Raw genomic sequence first — 19,811 nt, 5'->3', positions numbered from 1 at the left:
TTCAACTACAGTGGTGCACTTCATCGTATGTCAAGAAGGGGAAAGCGGCCGCAGCGTCTTGTGCAGCAGGTGTAGCAATTATAGGTACACAATGGCAAAGGGAACAATGGGGCAGCGGAAGACACGGACGTGGTGACAAAGGATGTGGGGAGGATGGGGTGACAGAGGACGTGGAGAATAGGGTCGGAATGGATTCGAGGGCATGTATAGCAGCAGAGGTATGGGAGGCCCGCAAGGCCTGATGGCCAGTAGGGTGACGTGGGGGGTGTTGCCAGAAGAACCTGGCTCCGATACCCCTGGTGTAATACGGGAAGAAAACTGTACGTTGAAGACTGTAATTTATAATTTCTTTTGAAATGTAATATTTTTATTTATTAGAAGAATGAATGATGATTTACATGCCCATGGCAGTTCTCCATATATAGGAGTTGACTAGCCATGCCAATTAATAGACGTGTCTTTTTTACTAGTGCCCCTTCACTAACTTAATTAAATAGCTTAATATTAAGTTATTTATAAATTATTAATATTTTAATATTTTATTAAAAACCTATGTATATCTTATCTATGAATATTTAATTCATAATAGGCAAGATGAAAAAGAGAGTTGTCTAAACAAGCTCTGGATATGACATGGAGACATTGCGATGAAAAAGAGTGGGATCCAATTGACAAAGAATCCCATATATAGTTGGGACCAAGATACTTACATATATTGAGACAACGCAGTTGTACGAGACAAGCTTAGGCTTGTGGTTGGCACCTCCTTGAGAGGGAAGATGAATATGGTATCCTTTTATGATTTATATGATTATTTATGTTCTAACATGATATTTGATTCAATGACCTGCATGAACAGGAGACAGATGTTATTGCTACATGATGATCAAGTTGATACCAGATATGAGTATGATGAGAGCATCGTCGATCAAGGACATTGAGCCAACTCTTCCTCCCCTATTTGAGCTCCCAGGGTGTGGAATTGAGATAGAGGGATCATGGGGTTGAGGGAACTCTGGATAATAGGGTATCATCCCTATTTGTTACCCATAGGGTTGGAGATGTTTCTCCCCTATCTTCATAGGGTCGGAGATGTTGCTCCCCTATCTGGTCTATGCAAAGTATACCCCAGTTGGCATCATACCCACAAGCAAGGCTTGTTGAGAATATCGCTCCATGTTTGGCCAAGGAGTTAAGAGTGTACTTGGGGTGTACAACCCAAGTCGATTATCATGCAGGTGTTCTACCACATGACTGCTTAGAGTCATTGATAGGAAGATCAGCAGGCAATAGGATTGGGTTGATATTTGCTCCCCTATGCAATTCCAGGTTGAGATTGAGCTCCCCGATGTGATTCCAGGGTTGAGATGTGCTTCCATATGTGTTTTTGTTAAATTTGGCAACTAGGGCCAAACTCCATGTGGGTCACCTCATTTATGGCAGCTGATATTTTTCCTATATTCCTCTTGTCGAGATGTGTAGGATTGATCTAAAGATCATCCGATTCCGACAAGTATTTATGGATATATGAATTTATTTGTATTTACTAGACAAATTGTCAAGGTCAGCCAACAGTTAAATGTGTGGCACACATGCCCAGTGAATCATATAAATACAAGAGAGATTGATTCATTTTCTCATCATCTCATCTCACTCATTCTTCTCTCTCTCTCCTTAGCTTTGGGTTATACAAGGAGCAGCTCACACATGGGAAGGAGGACGCGGAAGTTGCTGAAGGTCTCTTTGACCTGCATTGACCAAGCGTTGACTCATCAAGGGTGCGGTTTTGGTGTGGCTACCTCTCCTAGGCGGGCCACAGATTTTGGCACAAAAATCGAGGCAATCCGTCCACAAGTTTCACCAGTCTTGACTGCCCTAGTTTTGGGCAACAGGTTGACTTCAGTCAACAGCAGTTTGACTGTGTTTTTGGGGTTGTTCAAGGGTTGTTTCTTCAGGCTATTCGAGGGCTAGTTGACCAAAAATTGACCAAGCATATTGGAGGTCAATTTTAACTCGTTTGACCAAGTTTGACTTCGCTGATCTAGGGTTTGCTGTTGCTGATATAAAATTACAGAATTTTGATTTTGTACTATTTCTCTATGCTGAACTATTGAAGATAAAAGAAGATTTGATCAAAGGGTTTCCCCGCATTGGGGTTTGTCCCTGGCTAGCCGCCACATCTTGTGTCTCTTGTCTTGGCTTGTTTTCTATTGATCGTTTAATGTTATATCTGCACTTTACTTGATGTATATGTGATTGCTAATCTGTGGCTAATAAGAAGAAAACAAGTAAACTACTCTACGCATAGAACATACCATAATTTAAGATGGTATTAGAGCTGAGGTGAAGACAAAGCCCAAGCAAAAGCAAGAGCAATCACCGAAGAGAAGGTTGGCAAGGCTATCCTAAAAACTTCATGGGGTCCTCAACACTCTTCCCCGCCGAAGACAAGCTCCGTGAGAAGTCTAACTATCACGGATGGAAGATGTCTCTCAATCTGACTTTAGAAGATCAGGAAGTGTTGGACCATGTGAGAGGCAATATTGTTGCGCCTCCATCAAATGCATCTGTTGCTGCCAAAAGCAAGTGGTCCAAGGGAGAAGTCAAAGCAAGGAAGATCATCCGGGACTCTATCAACAAGCACCTGGTGGCCTATGTTTCCGAGCTGACAACCTCCAAGGAAATCTACGATAGACTGGTGAGTTTATTTAAAGTTAATGATGCAAATCAAGTTCTGTTCCTTAGAAATAAGCTGAAGGAAATTAAGAAGGGAAAAGATGAGAGTATGCAAGCATATTTCTTAAGGATCACTGAGATCAAGAATGATCTCCTATCTATTGGGGAAGTAGTTCCTGACAAGGAAATGACTATCACAACCCTTGGAGGACTGCCACCTGAATGGTATATATTCAGGACTACTCTTCTCAACAATAATGTCATCCCAGGATTTGAGGAATTGATGGCTAGATGTATTCAAGAAGAGACAAGGATGGAAGAGCAAGAAATGCCCGCACTTAAAGGCCATCCCTCTGCCTTTTCTTCTCATGCTAAAAGAAGAAACAATTATGGGCCTAAATCCAAAGGAAAGGCTGGACCGAAGGGTGGAAGAAAAGGTCAATGTTACAATTGCAACAAAATGGGCCACTATGCGAGGGAGTGCCCTGATAAAAGGGACTCACACCATGACGATGACCAAAATCACTCTCAAGGCAATCAAAGGAATGGCAGGTCCAATGGCAGAGGTAAAAGAAATGCCGAAAATCAAGGAAGAGGACAACCCTTCAAGAAGGCAAGAAACTCCAGGTATGAATGTAATGTTGTTAACAATAAGCAAGATGAATATTGTCTACCAGCGGCCCTCACTACTACTGCTCCGCCGGACTCGCTAGGAAATTGGCTTATTGATAGTGGTGCCTCAAGGCACTTCACTGGTTACAAAAAGCTCTCTCTAATCTGATAGAGAAGGAGACCAACCTAGAAATTGTTCTTGGGGACAATGCAAAATATCTCGTCAAAGGCATAGGGAATGTCACTCTTCAATTGAATCAGGGTAATACAATTCATTTGCAAGAAGTCCTATATGTACCCAATCTCAAAAAGAACCTGGTGTCTGTTTCGCCAATTGAGGACAAAGCTACAAGGTAACCTTCATTGATGGCAAGGTACGTGTATGGAAAAAGAATATTAAGGAAGCTTTCACTCTCGGGTTTCGAGTCGATTCATTATATCAGGTTGGAGGAAATCTGTTGGGTGTCATGTCTTGTGACACATCACTTCAATCCGAACTATGGCATCGGAGATTTGCTCACCTTCATTATAAATCTCTACCCAATGCAAGACAAATGGTGACAGGGATACCCAAGTTCCAAGTAGAGCAAGAAGGTGTATGTCCTGAATGTGCCGAAGGGAAGCTCAAAAGGGGACCATTCCCCTCAAGCCAAAGTAGAACCTCTGATATATTGCAGTTGGTTCACTCAGACATATCTGGCATGATGCCTGTGAACTCTTTGGGAGGATATTTATATTACCTCACTTTTACAGATGATTATTCTCGCAAGACCTGGATATACTTCTTGAATAAGAAGGATGAAGTGTTCACTTGGTTTCGTCACTTCAAAGCCTTGATTGAGAATCAAACCGAAAAGAAGATGAAGATCTTAAGGACTGATAGTAGGACTAAGTATGAATCCAATGAGTTCCATGACTTTTCCAAAGAGGCTAGCATTAAGAGGGAGACTACAACACCATATACTCCTGAGCAAAATGGTGTGGCAGAAAGGAAGAATCGTATGATTCTGGACATTGTTTGTGCTATGCTTCACGATCAAAGACTTTCGAAGTTTCTATGGGCCGAAGCTGCAAATACTGTTGTATATGTGCAAAATTGATGCCCTCATCAAGCATTGGGTTCCAAGACTCTCGAAGAGATGTTCACTGGTAAGAAACCTGATGTATCTCATTTTAGAATTTTTGGAAGTCCGGTATACTTTCATGTGCCGAAGGAGAAGAGGAATAAATTGGGTGCATCTGGAAAGAAAGGAATCTTCGTGGGCTATAGCGAAAACACTAAGGGCTATAGAATCTATGTGGCTAGTCAAAAGGAAATCAAGATTAGCCATGATGTCACCTTTGACAAAGATATGGCTCTTAGCAAAGTTGACAATCTTCCTACTCAAAGGGGATCTAAAGAAGCTAACACCAGGGAACCAAAGGAAAAGGAAGATGAGAAGATGCCCGATGTGGAAGAACCTATGGATTCTATTGATCCCCCTCCGCAAGAGCCTTCCTCTTCTAGGAAGAGGCCTTCATAGCTTAGGGGGACACTTGATGATGCTGAAGGGCACATTGCAGCCAGGGGAACCTTCCGGGAAGGTAAGAAGCCAACCAAGTATTAGGGATACTTGACCATCATGAGCATGATCATCCAAAATGAGCCTTTGTCATTCACAAAAGTTGTCAAGCATCAAGTATGGAAGGATGCTATGACTGAGGAATATGAGTCCATCATGAAAAATGATGTTTGGGATGTGGTCCCCAAACCTAGGACAAAGCAGTGGTCACTTTGAAATGGCTTTACAAGATAAAGCATGCAGTTGATGGAAGTGCGGAAAAGTATAAGGCTCATTTTGTCGCGCGTTGCTTCTCTTAGAAAAAAGGTATAGACTACGACAAGATATTTGCACCTGTTGCCTGATATACCACCATCCGCTCGATCATAGCCCTTGCTGCTTCGCAAGGATGGAACCTACATCAGATGGATGTCAAGATCGCGTTCTTGCATGGTTCGATCAAAGAGGAGGTCTATGTGGAGCAACCCGAAGGATTTGAGATTCATGATCGAGAATCTCATGTGTGCAGGTTGAAGAAGGCCCTCTATGGGCTGAAGCAAGCACCCTGAGCATGGTATGAGAGGATCGATAGCTACTTGATGAAGTTGGGATTCACTAGGAGTGAAGCTGACCCTAACCTTTACTTTAAGGTTGAAGATGACAATCCTCTCATATTGGTGTTGTACGTTGACGACCTCTTTCTAACAGGTGCAAACCCTCTCATTCACAAATGTAAGAGGGAGTTGGCTTCTGAATTTGAGATGAAGGACCTAGGACTGATGCACTATTTCCTAGGACTAGAAGTCTGGCAAAAGCCAGGGAAGATTTTCCTATCTCAAGGAAAATATGTGGTGAAGATATTGGAGAGATTCGGTATGGTTGACTGCAAGCCCATGACTACCCCGATGGACCTTGACTTCAAGAAGTTAAGCGGTAGTGCTGCCGGACCCATTTTACGAAATGCCACCAAGTATCGTCAACTCATCGGAGCATTGATGTTCTTGGTGAATTCTCGTCCAGATATATGTTTTGCAGTCAACACATTGAGTCAACATATGGCTGAGCCTCACCACTCACATTGGATTGGTGCCAAGAATCTATTGAGATATCTTCGTGGCACAATCACTCATGGATTGAGATACACTGCCGGAGATGTGAGACTACATGGATATAACGATGTTGATTGGGCAAGTAGTGTGGTGGACTGAAAGAGCACTTCTGGGTATTGTTTTTCTTTGGGATCTGCCTCGATATCCTGGATGAGCAAGAAGCAGAAGTCGGTGGCTTTGAGCACCGCCGACGCAGAGCACATTGTTGCTAGTATGGCCTCTTGTGAGGCAATCTGGTTGCGAAAGCTCTTCAGTGAGCCGTTTGGATTTACATTGGATACCATTGTGATCCTATGTGACAACCAGAGCGGGATTCGTTTATCAGAGAATCCCGTATTTCATGATCGCTCCAAGCATATCGATATCAGGTACCACTATATTCGGGATATGGTACAGCAAGGACCAATAAGGCTCCAACATATCAGTACAGATGAACAAGTCACCGACATTTTGACGAAGCCCCTGGGAAAGGTCAAATTCTTGACTTTCCAAGAACGAATTGGTGTTGTTTAGAGACCCTCTTATGAGGGTCAAGTATGATGTATTGAGCTCTGGGAGCTCCAGGGGGGCACCGAGTACTTCTTGGAGCGACATGCAACCACAGGGCGACTCGCCATCCCCTGGTGGTGCACTATGTACAGGGTGAAAGGTTCAACCTTCCCCTGTGATACCCTGTGGCAACTGTAGGACAGGATGATTAGTTCTCCTATGGGCCAGGATTATTAGTTCTTCGTGGCGACTGTGGAACAGGATGATTAGTTCTCCTGTGGGCTAGGATGATTAGTTCTCCTGTGGTGACTATTAGAGAGGATGATTTGTTCTCCTATGGATAGGATGAATAGTTCTCCTGTCGAGGCATCCTACCCATGCAGTCTGGGACTCATAGGAAGTACCTCTCGTCTGATCAATGAGCAGGTAAATGGGGTTAGGGACCATAGTAGTACTATTGATGGATGCATCGTTGTATCTATCGTACTCCCTATGCTAGGATGACCTCCATTGATCTGGGATCAGTGAGAGTAGTATGACACACTCTGAGACTGACTTCGTGTTAGTGGAGGATGGTATGATACATTCTCGATCATTTCTTCTCCTTCATAGTTCGAGCAGAGTAGAGCAGGGCCAAGCAGTGCAGGGCAGTGCATTTGATGGCTGGGATAGTAGCAACGATCAGATCGATTGCAGATGGAGTTCTCCCTAGTTGAGAGGGAGTGTTAAAATTGGAAACTTGGGCCAAACTCCATGTGGGTCACCTCATTTATGGCAGCTGATATTTTTCCTAGATTCCTCTTGTCAAGAGGTGTAGGATTGATCTAAAGGTCATCCAATTCCGACAAGTATTTAGGGAGACATGAATTTATTTGTATTTACTTGACAAATTGTCAAGGTCGGCCAACAGTTAAATGTGTGGCACACATGCCCAGTGAATCATATAAATACAAGAGAGGTTGATTCATTTTCTCATCATCTTATCTCACTCATTCTTCTCTCTCTCCCCCCTTAGCTTTGGGTTATAAAAGGAGCAGCTCACACATGGGAAGAAGGAGGACGCATTAAGGCAAAGAGGACGCTAAAAGGAGGATGCAGAAGTTGCTGAAGGTCTCTTTGACCTGCGTTGACCAAGCGTTGACTCATCAAGGGTGCGGTTTTGGTGTGGCTGCCTCTCCTAGGCAGGCCACAGATTTTGGCACAAAAATCGAGGCAATCCGTCCACAGGTTTGACCAACATTGACTACCCTAGTTTTGGGCAGCAAGTTGACTTCAGTCAACAACAGTTTGACTATGTTTTTGGGGTTGTTCAAGGATTGTTTCTTCAGGCTGTTCGAGGGCTAGTTGATCGAAAATTGACCAAGCATATTGGAGGTCAATTTCAATTCGTTTGACCAAGTTTGACTTTGCTGATCTAGGGTTTGTTGTTGCTGATATTAAATTACAAAATTCTGATTTTGTACTCTCTCTGTTGAACTATTGAAGATAAAAGAAGATTTGATCAAAGGGTTTCCCCGCATCAGGGTTTGTCCCTGGCCAGCTGCCACATCTTGTGTCTCTTGTCTTGGCTTGTTTTCTGTTGATTGTTTAATGTTCTATTTGCACTTTACTTAATGTATATGTGATTGCTAATCTATGGCTAATAAGAAGAAAACAAGTAAACTGCTCTAAACATAGAACATACCATAATTTAACAGTTTGGAATCTGAATATCCTATTGCTCGATATGGGGTTGTAGTAGTAGCTCACCCATGAGATTTCGGGTCGAGATGCGCTCCCCGATGTGGTTCTAGGTTGAGATTTGTTCCCTGATGGTATGCTCTACGATGCTGATACAAATCGCAAATTTAGCTCCCCGCCGATATTCCCGAGTAATAGCCCGCTAACAGAGATTCCAAGTAGTAGCCCGATGGATAGAGGGTGGTAGACTAAGCTCCCCTCTGATGTCAAAATTCTTCTTTTAGATTCGAGAATGTTCAGCATATGAGTAGGGACAATCAAGAGATAAGTAGGAAGGTGATATGTGACAATACATGATGTTACTTGAGACTAGATAGGATATGATGACAGGATGCCATGTTGATCGATGGTCATATATTGGTAGGTGGAATTCTCCCTAGTTGAGAGGGAGTGTTAAAAATATGCAACTGCGGTCAAATTCCACTTTGGACAGCTCACTTGATGGAGATAATGATTGCATTGAATTCCTCTTTTCGAGAGGACCAAAATCGACCTAAAGATCACTCAAATCAGATAAGGGAAAGTGTATTTATGAATAAAAACCCACATGTGCATATTTGATAAGGTCGGCCCTAAAGCAAGTGGACCCTCTTGGAAGGCTATAAATACAAGTGACCTCTACCTCATTTGGACACAATCATGAGACGCAGTGGTCGCTCAATGGATTCGACCGTTGTCGCTCGCACAAAAGCTCATCCATGCGACTGGAGCCTTCCAGTGGCACGAACAATTCTCCATCCATGCAACTAGGAGTTAGGGTTTCATATTTCTAGTTGCAAACCCCAGTCGCTCGCAGACCCTGCTTAAGAGAGCAACCAAGATGTTATAGTCGCTCACTCACAGTGTTTCATAGTGCGACTGGGAAGCCAAAGTCGCTTGCATAACATCTTGAAGGGTGCGACCGAAGCTTAGAGACAGATCTAGGTAGATCCGGCCACATTCACTCCCTTGCAGTGCTTCAGAGAGCAACCAGGAAGCTATAGTCGCTTGGATGACTCCTCCTCCATGCCACTGGAACTCAAATGATGGAATCTCATTTGTCCAAAGATTTTGCTCGGTGACCGCAAGGTTTGGCAGTTGACTGCAGACAATAACAGTTCTTTACAGACTTCAGAATCAGAGTTTGAGTAGAAACATTGTTGGGTTCATTTCATGGATGTTGTAGTTGTTTTTGCTAGTTAGTTGCATAGATGAAGATATGGATCATTGTACTCTCTTTTGCTGAATCATTTGATGACAATCTAGGAAGGAGAAGAATTTGAAAGGGTTTTTCCCTGGTCTCCGACCAATCTTGGTGTCTCTATGTGTGAATTCTTTTCTTTTGTTGTTACTTTATGTTTCGTTGCATTGATGATGATGATATTATTCTTTCTACATAGTTGCATATAACGTTGAATAATGATGTAAATCTGAATAATGTCATGATGTTATGGGGTGAATGTAATGTGTTAATGAAGAAATGCAATTATCAAAGCAAAGAACAATATAGCCCTATGAAAAATTAACAATTGGAACTATTTTTGGCCAATTCAGTAACAGAACTAGCGGATTCGATACTGAATTGGCCATTAGTAAAGCCATGTAGAAAACAGGAAGTGGGGTTTGTTTTGCTTTTCTTCTTTTCATTTTTGTCTTAGCTAGGCACTAGCCCACAATAGGGGCCTAATATCCAAGCCTATGGCCCTACTAATGTTATGCAATTCATGGTAATGTTATATTCTTCAAGTAAAACTGACATTCTTCTTTATCCTTCATTTTCATCATTTTACTTGAATTTTTAACATTATCATGAAATGACTCAGGATGTTTGAGACTGTTTCTGACCTCTTTGAATTTCATATGGAGAAAGTAGAAATTTAGATCTCACTCAAAATCCCATAGACTTAACAGTTTTTCAGGATTGTGGGGATTGCAATGTTTCCATTGGATTTTGTACTGTATGAGGGCATTGTACTAGAATTTAATCAAGAGCACCAATCCCTCTATGTACCTAGATGTTAGTGCCATTTATTTTTGATTTCCCTTATCAGCATCCTACTAAAAATGTACCCATCACTCAAACAAAATCTTGAATTGACAAGTTGAGCATTTTTTCTCTTATTTTAATGCTTAGAAGGGGATATTGATGACGAAGATTCCAATATAGGCAAAGATTTTGATGGTATGTAGGTATTCGTCGTAGCATGACTTTTTTTGGATGTTAGAGGCCATATAGGTCTTGTTTTTTGATGTATTTTTCATTCAAATATGGATTGCACTCGATGTTATTTTGGTTATGTGCACCCATACATTCTTTATAAATGAAAACTTTTGCTTATTCATGTATAAATGGATTGGATTCATATGGATGCACATGAATATATGTGGTTTTCTTCAAAATTTGAATATTTTATGTGTTTTTGGTTGACCGGTTTTTTGGTCTAGTTTTTTCATCGTTTCCAGTCCGACTTTGACTGGTTCCCTGTCTGGGGGGTCTACCGGTTCTATGACTGGTCCGGTTCTTATAACATTGGCTGGCAATGGGTATATCTATTGTGTGCTTACTACTTAGCACCATGACCAAACCTTGCCAAGGCTGCTAATCCGAGTAGTAACACTGCTAATGGTAAGGCAACAAAAGTAATCATGAAAATAGGTAACTCAATATATTTCGGTTAGGGTGTTTGGTTCCCACAATGAACCTTTTGTTGCAGGATATTATTAGAATGAACATGATTATAGATGGATTGGTGCTTTATACAAGAGAGGGAAGAACATGATAAAAAATTTATTACCAATCATACCATGGCCCACTTCATTTTCTGCAATCACTCCAAGTTGGAGTTACTAAAGGTTGCAAACATTGGATTTGCTCATTATTATCTCACCTTCAAGTGCCTTTTGAAGGTATGACAGACATTGGCTAGTATGATCTCAAGTGATTTATGGCAAGAGCTGAAAGACATGGCCATATCTACATCTAACAAACATGAATTTCAAGAGGTATAGGATATGTTGCTTGATGGTCAGTTTGCCAACGGCTTAGGTATATTCTATGGTTTACAAAACCCATTTACAGTATGATTCAGTTTACAGATATAGAGCAGTGGATGATTGGCAGGATTGGATGACATGGCAAGGGTCCCAGCGAATGGGGAAGTGCCAAGCGGCAAGTTGCCACTGGGTCCCGCATATCGCATATCAGGAAAAAAAAAGGCGCAAGTTAAGAATCAGCCCCCGCAATTGCAATGTTCCCATGTTAACAAGACCTTCAACCGTTGAACTTTGCCGATTGCGATGAGTGGGAGGTTCCGGACGCGGGATTATATATGTTGCAGTTAATTATCCCCAGCATGTCCGCAATACCGCAATCGCAACATTTTGCATGTTGGAAGCCCGCAGAACTTGCCTATTGCAATTTGGATACAGCTGACAGGATATAGCCCGTCGAACGGCAAATTTCTCGCTCCATTAGCGGATTTTGGAGCGGAAATGGAGTTTTTGGTCGGTTTTGGAGCATTTTGTGGAACAAATAGTGGAAGAACTGGGAGAAGTCATAACTTCTTCAGTTCTTATCCAAATTGGATGCAAAAAGAGGCTAGATAGCCATTTTTGAGTATTTTTGAACTCATTGAGACAGGTTTGATAGGCATTTGAGCATTGTAAACACACTTTTGTTGTAATTTGAGCATAATAGAGAGGCCCAAGCCATTGGAAGCTGGACCAAGGAGACGTAGCCCAGGAGGGGTGAACTCCTTTATCATGTGCTTGTTGTGTGTTGTATTTTGATGTTCTTTGCTGTTATTTTGCTGTTTTTCAGCATATATTTTTATGTTAAATTGTTTTATAACATTTACATAAGAAACTCTCATGGGAATCAGTTAATTAAGAAAAAGTATTGAATCCTTAAGCACTTGATAAGCAAAGGACAGCATGCTAAGCCAAATCAAAGACATTTTTCAACCAAGGGATGATATCTCCAATGATCATATCCATAAACATGTGGTCAAAAGGTGGGATAATTTGAATGTTCCATTTCATGCCCATGCATATGTCCTTACACCAAAATATTATTCACCATCATGATTGGCCTAACCAAGACCTATGGGTGGGGTTAGGAGAAACTACACACAAATCCAGAGGTGCAAAATGGGTAGATACTCACATTAGACAACTTGGTACCTAAGAAAGAGGAGCATGCTCAAGTATGAAGTAAATCGAACAAGTAAATCGGTGAGCATGGAATCTTTAGTAACTTGCATGCAACCAAAGATCGAAATAGGTTGGGTTCTTTAAATAGTCGAACATGTATGGCTCCTCTACCACATATCTGCATAAATTGGAAATGAAGTTGCTTTCTTAGGTGGTGAACGCTTCTTCTACAGAGTGTTGATTTTTCTATGGATCCTCGACATTGATAATTACTTCTTATGATTTACTTAGTTTTATATTTTCTCGTTCTTCATTATTCATCATCTTGCATTCATTATCCATCATAAAACAATTATATAGAGGATATCAACATTAAAACTAAAATTCCAGTAGGATCATGTAGAGACAGCCACACAATAAAGCAACAATTTAGACTAGGAAAACCCATATGGGGTAAAAACCAGCAATCCTTTCCTTAGATATTCAATTCAATAAGAGACATCAAAGTCATCAGCGTTTTCATGTTATTATCTTTCATACTGAGATCTAAAACTTTCAAGTCGAGATGCGAAAATGATATCTAGTTAATGGTTTACGATTCTCGTGGTGGTTCAAAGCATTTCATCTTTTAAAATTTTCAGTTGCTGGATATCGTTTTGGTCATTCTAAGAGCATTGTGATTTAGCTGATGATAGATGGTTGCTGTTCATGGTCCATGTTTTGTATATCATTTAATAAGTAATCGTCTTATCCGCAATCTCTTAAGGCACTGGTCTGCTCAATTAATTAAATCTTTTTAGTGCTTATCCTAATCGTGTCTCGTGTCTCCCAACCAACTGGTCGACAGTTGGCCTCATCATTTCACAGGGACTCCCCCCCTTAGCCGCGGGAGATAGGCTTAAACGGAGGGATCGGGGATCAGAGTGACAGCCCCCGGTCTGAGCGTTGTCGTGTCAATCCGCGCGACAACACATCCTTTTACTTAAATTTTTAACATTACCATGAAATGACTCAGGATGTTTGAGAGTGGTTCTGGCCTCATTGGATTTCATATGGAGAAAGTAGAATTTTAGATTTCATTCAAAATCCAGCAAACTTATCAGTTTTTCAAGATTTCAGGATTGGGGGATTGCAATGATTCCATTGAATTTTGTCATGTATTAGGATATGGAACTCATATTTAATCAAGAGCACCAATCCCTCTATGTACCTTGATGTTAGTGACATTGGTTGTCAAACTCCTCTATTATGACCCTCCTAAAAATGTACGCATCACTCAAACAAAATCTTGACTTGAGATGCTATGCTTGTTCTATCTTATGTTAATGCTTAGAGGGTGATACTAATGACAAAGATCCCTATACAGATACAGAGGTAATGACAAAGATACCTCTGTATATTAATGCTTAGAGGGTGATATTAATGACAAAGATCTTGATTTTCCAACAAGACTAAAAAATTAGACATTTCTCGTGGTGGCAAGAGGCCCAAGCATAAGAAATAGATAATAGATTTACTTCTCTTTTCTAGTTTCTAGTAGCTTTTATAACTATTGACTCTTTCATATTTATTATGATATTTTTTTAAACAATATATGACAATTTAAGTTTGAAGTTGGCAGTTATAACTCATTGGTAATGAATTATGAATATGATGCTTCATGAAAGTTGAAAGTTGTTTCATTTCATTTCATTTTATAACATTTCATTTCATGTTAGATATTATTTGTTGCAATGGTTACACTTAGCTTACAAGTACAAATTTGGTGATCAATGATGATAAATGTTATATATTGAAGTTTGAAAGCTTGAAACTTTAAGATTGATGAATCATGAGACTCAATATGTTGTATGTTACTATGTTATTAACTTGTGGACGTGGTTGATAAAGATTATAACTTCTAGGCAATTGTTGTTGTATGGTTCAATCTATGTTTTTTTATGTTTTTTATATCTAATTCATTATTCTACATGTTTTTGTTGACATATATGCATCAAAATATAAAAAATATATATATTATATAAAAAACGCTTCGGGATTCGCTCCCAAACTGAGAGCTTCTGAAAATGTCGCTCCCGATCCCCGCTTTTGCTCCCACTCCCAAGTAATACTGGTGCAGAGGGAGCTATCGTACAGATGCAGCAGTGGCAGTGGCAAAACCATGTGCAGCAGTACAGGATACAGCAGTGCAGAGGATGGTGGGTAGCAGGCCTAGCATCAACACAGGGACCGATGCCGGATGATTAGAGTAATACTCAGTGAGGAGTATTGCTAGAGCACAATCCTCACTAAGAGGGAGCGTTGATTTGGGGTAGCATCGGATGTGCTCCAGCCACGAAATTTGGTGGAGAGGTTGGGGCACATGAGATCTCCAATACCCAAAATGGGTTTGGACAGATACTAAACAGATCAAAAGATATTAAAATAATTAATATTTTTAATGGAGTCCCTAAGTCTAAACTTAGTGAAAATAAAATATTAATGTGTATTAATATGAATCTGTATTAGAATGATCCAAAAGACATGGATCAAGCTAGATCTAATCTTAGTCATTGATTGGAGACTTAATCTCGGTCGTTGAGATGTCAGCAAGGAAAAGTATAAGAGGAGGCTTGACGGTCACTTGGAGAGTACACCAAAGTGATCAGTCATTCTATTCTCTAGAGCGGGGTTTGCTAAGAGAGATAGAATCAGTGATTGGGAGAGCAGCTGAGGGGCATTGAGTACAAAGAAACAGAGAAGGTAGAGATTGTGTCGGGAGAGCAACGCAACAACCAAAGAGAGTGATGCAGAGGCAGCAAGGGCTCACGCAGGGCCACGCAGAGGTAGCCAAGTGTTGTGCAAAGCACCAGAGAGGCCAGCGTGTCTGACGCAGAGGCCCAGAAAGCTGACGCAGGCCAAGAAAGGTTGACGCAGGGCTAGCGTGAGACAGAGAGGGGCTGACGCAGTCCAGATTGGGCAGACATTGGGGTTGCAAAGCAGTTTTGTGCTAAAGAGCCGCCGGAAGGACTTTCTGGGGTTTCAGCCAGGAGATTTCTCTCAAACTATGAGGTTAGCTGCTAAGGAAATTTTCTGTTGGGTAGCCTAGTTTCGACACCCAAATTGTACTCTGATATTGCTTAATAATAAAACCCTCATATAGCTGCACCGGTTTCCCGCATTGGGTTTTTCCGGGGACATTGGTCCAAAAATAATGGTGTCATGTGGTGTGTTTGTTCTTGTTTGTTTTAGTTGCTGATCTGTAATATGTTGAGCATGCATTAGTGTTTATTTTTAGTATTTACTTTGTAAATAACTTGTTAAAGAAAAACAACAAGTAGGTAGGAATAAATCAGAAAAAGTGCATGAAGGGTTTCTAAACTAAGTAAACTTAGAAACTTCAACACAATATTTCGTATGGGTGCAGGCAGACAAGACTTCGGATGGCACAATGAGCCACAGTCTTGGTGATAATGACAGTGAAGCCCTCACATATATATCTTTGTAGTCTCAGCATAATGGGAAGGAGCATTAATGACTGTGACTATCACAGTCTCGGCATTCATTCCATACGCAGTCACCTACTTGATGATCACTACCTCAAACATAGTCACAGTCTAGACATCGTTGTGAGGAGAAGGGTCATAGTGATACAATCTTGGCATAGCTACAACAAACTTCGGTGAAAGTGCAAACACAGTCCTAGTCTCAAGTAAGAAGGATCTCAATGATACTCTATTTCGGCATAATCATCACTGTCTCACAGTCTTGATGAAGAGGATCCCTGTGATCAACCTATCTCGGCATACCTTCTAGGATAGTCATGATCCCAATTGTAACCATGATCTTGATGGTGGTCTAAAGAGGATCTCGGTGCAGTACACATCATTGCATACATATCAGTCATGATCTCGTTCTTGAAGATCATGATCTCGATGAAGGTACATAGATCATCTCAATGGTGATTTCAAGGAAACAGTCATGGTGCAAAGATCATTTCAGTAAAGATCCTAAGGAGCAGTCATGGTGCAGCAATGATGCTCTCAATGAAGGTAGCAGTAATGAAGATCTTAGCAATGCAGCAAAGCCTAAAGGTGATGATCTCTGCAATGGTGAAGAAGAGGATTGATGTCTTGGTCTAAGAGTGGCAGAATAGGTTAAGGGTCATGGTCTTCGTATTCGTCAATTGGATTCTATATAAAAAGAATTTTGTGCGGGCTTTCCTCTCCAAGTGGGAGAGGTTTTGACCCTAGCAGAAAGTCAAAGATCTTGTGTTCTTGTCTCTTTACTTTTTATAGCAGTTTCATGAAGTAATTACACACACTAATAATAAGAAGAAGATCAAGCTAATAATAATAAGAAGATCATGCTAAGAAGAATCACTTTAATTTCAAATGCCCTAGATTGTTCAACATGTAGATGCCTAAATGATACAAAATTTGAGGGATGACCCTCAAATCTACCTCAATATCTCCTTCGGGGTCCTAAGTGTTAGCTAGGGTTCCATGAAGTGGTCTCCATGGGTCTCCAACAATCAAAAAGGCCTCCTCCTCTTTAGCGTTAGGGCTTCTTTTAGTGCAACAAGCCCTCTCTAGTCTCTCAATGGGAAACCATCCTCATCTAGGCTTTGAATCAACTCCTGCCCATCAAGTTGTGTCAAGGCCAACCTAGAGGCATACCGGGTCAAGTGGTGTCATCATGAAGAATCCTTAAAATAAGGTCAAAGTTTACCAACGTTTTACGTCCTGGAGGTACTTTGGCACATATGTCATTAGCTACCAATTTTATGAGTCTCTAGTCTCTCAATGTTGCACTTGCTTAGGCCATGTACTTCTCTAAAAGGATTGGGTACCTGTGGAGTGGGTGCCCTCAAGGCCTGGGTTGCAGTGAACCACCCGACAAAAAAAAACGAGGATTTTAGCGAAAGCAACTAGCCATTAAAGACTAAGATAAATAATGCATCTAAGTGAACCAAACTTGAATGTTGAGGGCATATTAATACTTCAAACAAAGATCACCTTCCAAAATCAGGACCAAGTCCTTGCAAAGGTGTTTTCTCCCTTGCTAAGGGTGGCTAATGGTCAACCCTATTAGGTGCTTCTAGTGCCTAAGGGGAGGTGATATTTCCTTGGTCCATCGCTTAGTGTATAATAAAGTGGTAATGGAGGGAGGAAGGCTTCATGGTCAAGTGCCATGGTCAAAGGGACCAACCGATGTGGACGTCCACATCCTCAGTGTATGGATATAAGAAGGGAGCATTCATGGATGCATGAGTTACCAACTCGACCTAATTTTTCCACACCTCTTTGTGTGCCTTTTACTTCTTCTTAATTAGTCCTTGTATTCCCACATATAGCTCAAGGGTTAAACCTTGATTTTTATGTAGTGGTTTTATTACCCCTTAAGATGAGTCAGTTCATCACTCATCGGAGTTGGGAAATCTAAGGGTTCCTTCTTTTGATGTAATGGAGCATTCATATGCTCAGGAACCGGGTGATGGCCGAAAAAAGGAGGAGGAGCTCATGTTAGGCTTCTCTTCCCACATGCTAATCTTTATGTCCCGACCATCTTTTTCATTTTGATTTTCTTTATTTGTTTTATTGTGGCCATGATATGCTTTTTATTTTCTTTTAGCAACCTCAGATTTTATAGTCTAGACTCTAGACTATGTCACTATAGTTATCCACTAGTAATATGCTTTTTTTGGTCTCTAAAGGCCATTTAGAACCTCTTTATTGATGTATTTTGCTCCAAAGACGTATTGCACTCAATGTTATTTTGGTTATATGCACACTTGCAATATAAATGAGAAACTTTGCATATATGTTTATAGATGGTTTAGATTTATATGGATGTGTGAAAAATCCACTATTGCAATAACTGGAAACTATTCTTCTAACTAATGCAGTCTATTTGTCTTCAGTTAATTAATTTAACGGCAAATAAGGAATTGCTCTTTACTGCAATCTTCACAATAAAGCAAACTGCAGAAAACAAAACTAGAAACTGAGAAAATCATGCACACAATTAACACAATTTTTTTGGACTAAAATCCCCGGAAAAGTCTGAGGGGAAAACCGGTGCAGCAAATAAGGGTTTATTTTACTATGCAGCAAATTCAAAAGATTACAACTAGGTGCCTAAACTGGCCAACCCCTCCTGAGAAAATACTGGCGAAAATCTCAGAGGGAAATTTTCCCTCTTCACAAGCAATTCGGCCTCTTTCTGGCCACTTGAATCAGTGCCCTGAAAACCCCTGTGCAGGCTCTACACAATGCTTGCGCAGCCTCTAACTCATACTACCCGGAATTGCTTCAAGTTGCCTCGATCTGGCTCTCTCTATCACTAGAATGGATTAGCTTGGCCTCTGAAAATTTTCCCTGGTCTCTAACAACTGAATCAGCCACATGCTCAGCTGAATTAAACTGCCTCAATGGAGGCTATACGCAACCCTTGCGCAGACTCTCTGGGATATAGATGTTGCCTCCCACACTCTGGCTAACTGCCTCTAGAAATGCCAAAATTCTCACTGGACTCTTCCTCCTGAACTAATTGTTGCCCCTCAATCACTAATGCTCCTCCACTTCCCTCACTAAATCATTGTGCACTTGGAAATTCGCAGTGCCTGGATGCTTGCTCCCTCACTTGTGTCTCTCCTCATCTCATCGATCTGGTCTTATAATCTCTCGTTGTAGTTTCAACGACCATGATTAGATCCTCATCAATGGCTAAGATCATCTTAGACTAGTCCATCTCTAACTCTCTACACCAATCTCGATCATTCTCAATTAATTCCCTTTAATTAATCGATATCCCTAAGTTAGACTTAGGCATTTTTAATTATCAATTAATTAATTCAATTGAGTAGTCTCTAGGTGTTTTCTCCTGAAACCTTTTCTGGGTTTTGGCGATCTCGTGTTCCTTAGTCTCTTAGACACAAATCGGGACTAGAACACTTGTCTGAGACTCTGAAGCTACAAAAACTAACAAGATGCACATGAATAAATGTTTTTGTAAAAATTTGAATATTTTATAAAAAAATTGGTTGACCAGTCTTTTGGTCCAGTTTTTTTCCAGTTTCAGTCCAATTCGCAGTTTTGGCATCAACTGGTTTGATGACCAGTCCAGTTTTGACTCCTGAGACCTACCTAGTGTGTCGGGTTGAAGTAAAAGAAAAAAAAGTTCACTGTTTACTACCATATATTAATATTTCAGATCAGATTACATCCAAGAAATCTCTAGTGTGAGCTGACATTTCTGAATTTGCAATAAAGTTATATTGCAGAAATTTTTACACTCCAAGCATTGACCAATAGAAAGAGTGCCTATACAAAAGATCCAGGACAGATATGTTGATTTGCAAAATCTGTCTTTTAAGGAAAAATAGTACATTGCACAAAGAATAATAAACATTGTTGACGGCAATATTAACATCAGAATTGAACAACATGTAAGACCTAAAAATTTTAATGGGCTGCATGGAAAAACTTGAGCTTCTCCATACCAAGATTATGGCCCACTCTAATAAAGGACA

The 19,811-nt window shown here is 40.7% G+C and overlaps 1 pseudogene across 1 annotated transcript in view; it reads right to left on the bottom strand.

The window, feature by feature from the left end:
- LOC149217682 (protein NUCLEAR FUSION DEFECTIVE 4-like) overlaps positions 1-19,811 on the bottom strand; it is a 283,964-nt pseudogene that overhangs the window by 82,874 nt on the left and 181,279 nt on the right. The window contains exon 13 of the transcript XR_016250688.1: positions 4,333-4,356. The product of XR_016250688.1 is annotated as a protein NUCLEAR FUSION DEFECTIVE 4-like (transcript). The remainder of the gene's footprint in view (positions 1-4,332; positions 4,357-19,811) is intronic.

The sequence above is a fragment of the Pinus tabuliformis genome, chromosome 1_1 (genome assembly GCF_031772625.1).
Source record: "Pinus tabuliformis cultivar Carrire ecotype Pingquan chromosome 1_1, CPIR1, whole genome shotgun sequence".
Classification (NCBI taxonomy): Eukaryota; Viridiplantae; Streptophyta; class Pinopsida; order Pinales; family Pinaceae; genus Pinus; species Pinus tabuliformis.
Note: the sequence above shows the minus strand (reverse complement) of the source record. Positions and strands in the feature narration are given on the sequence as shown.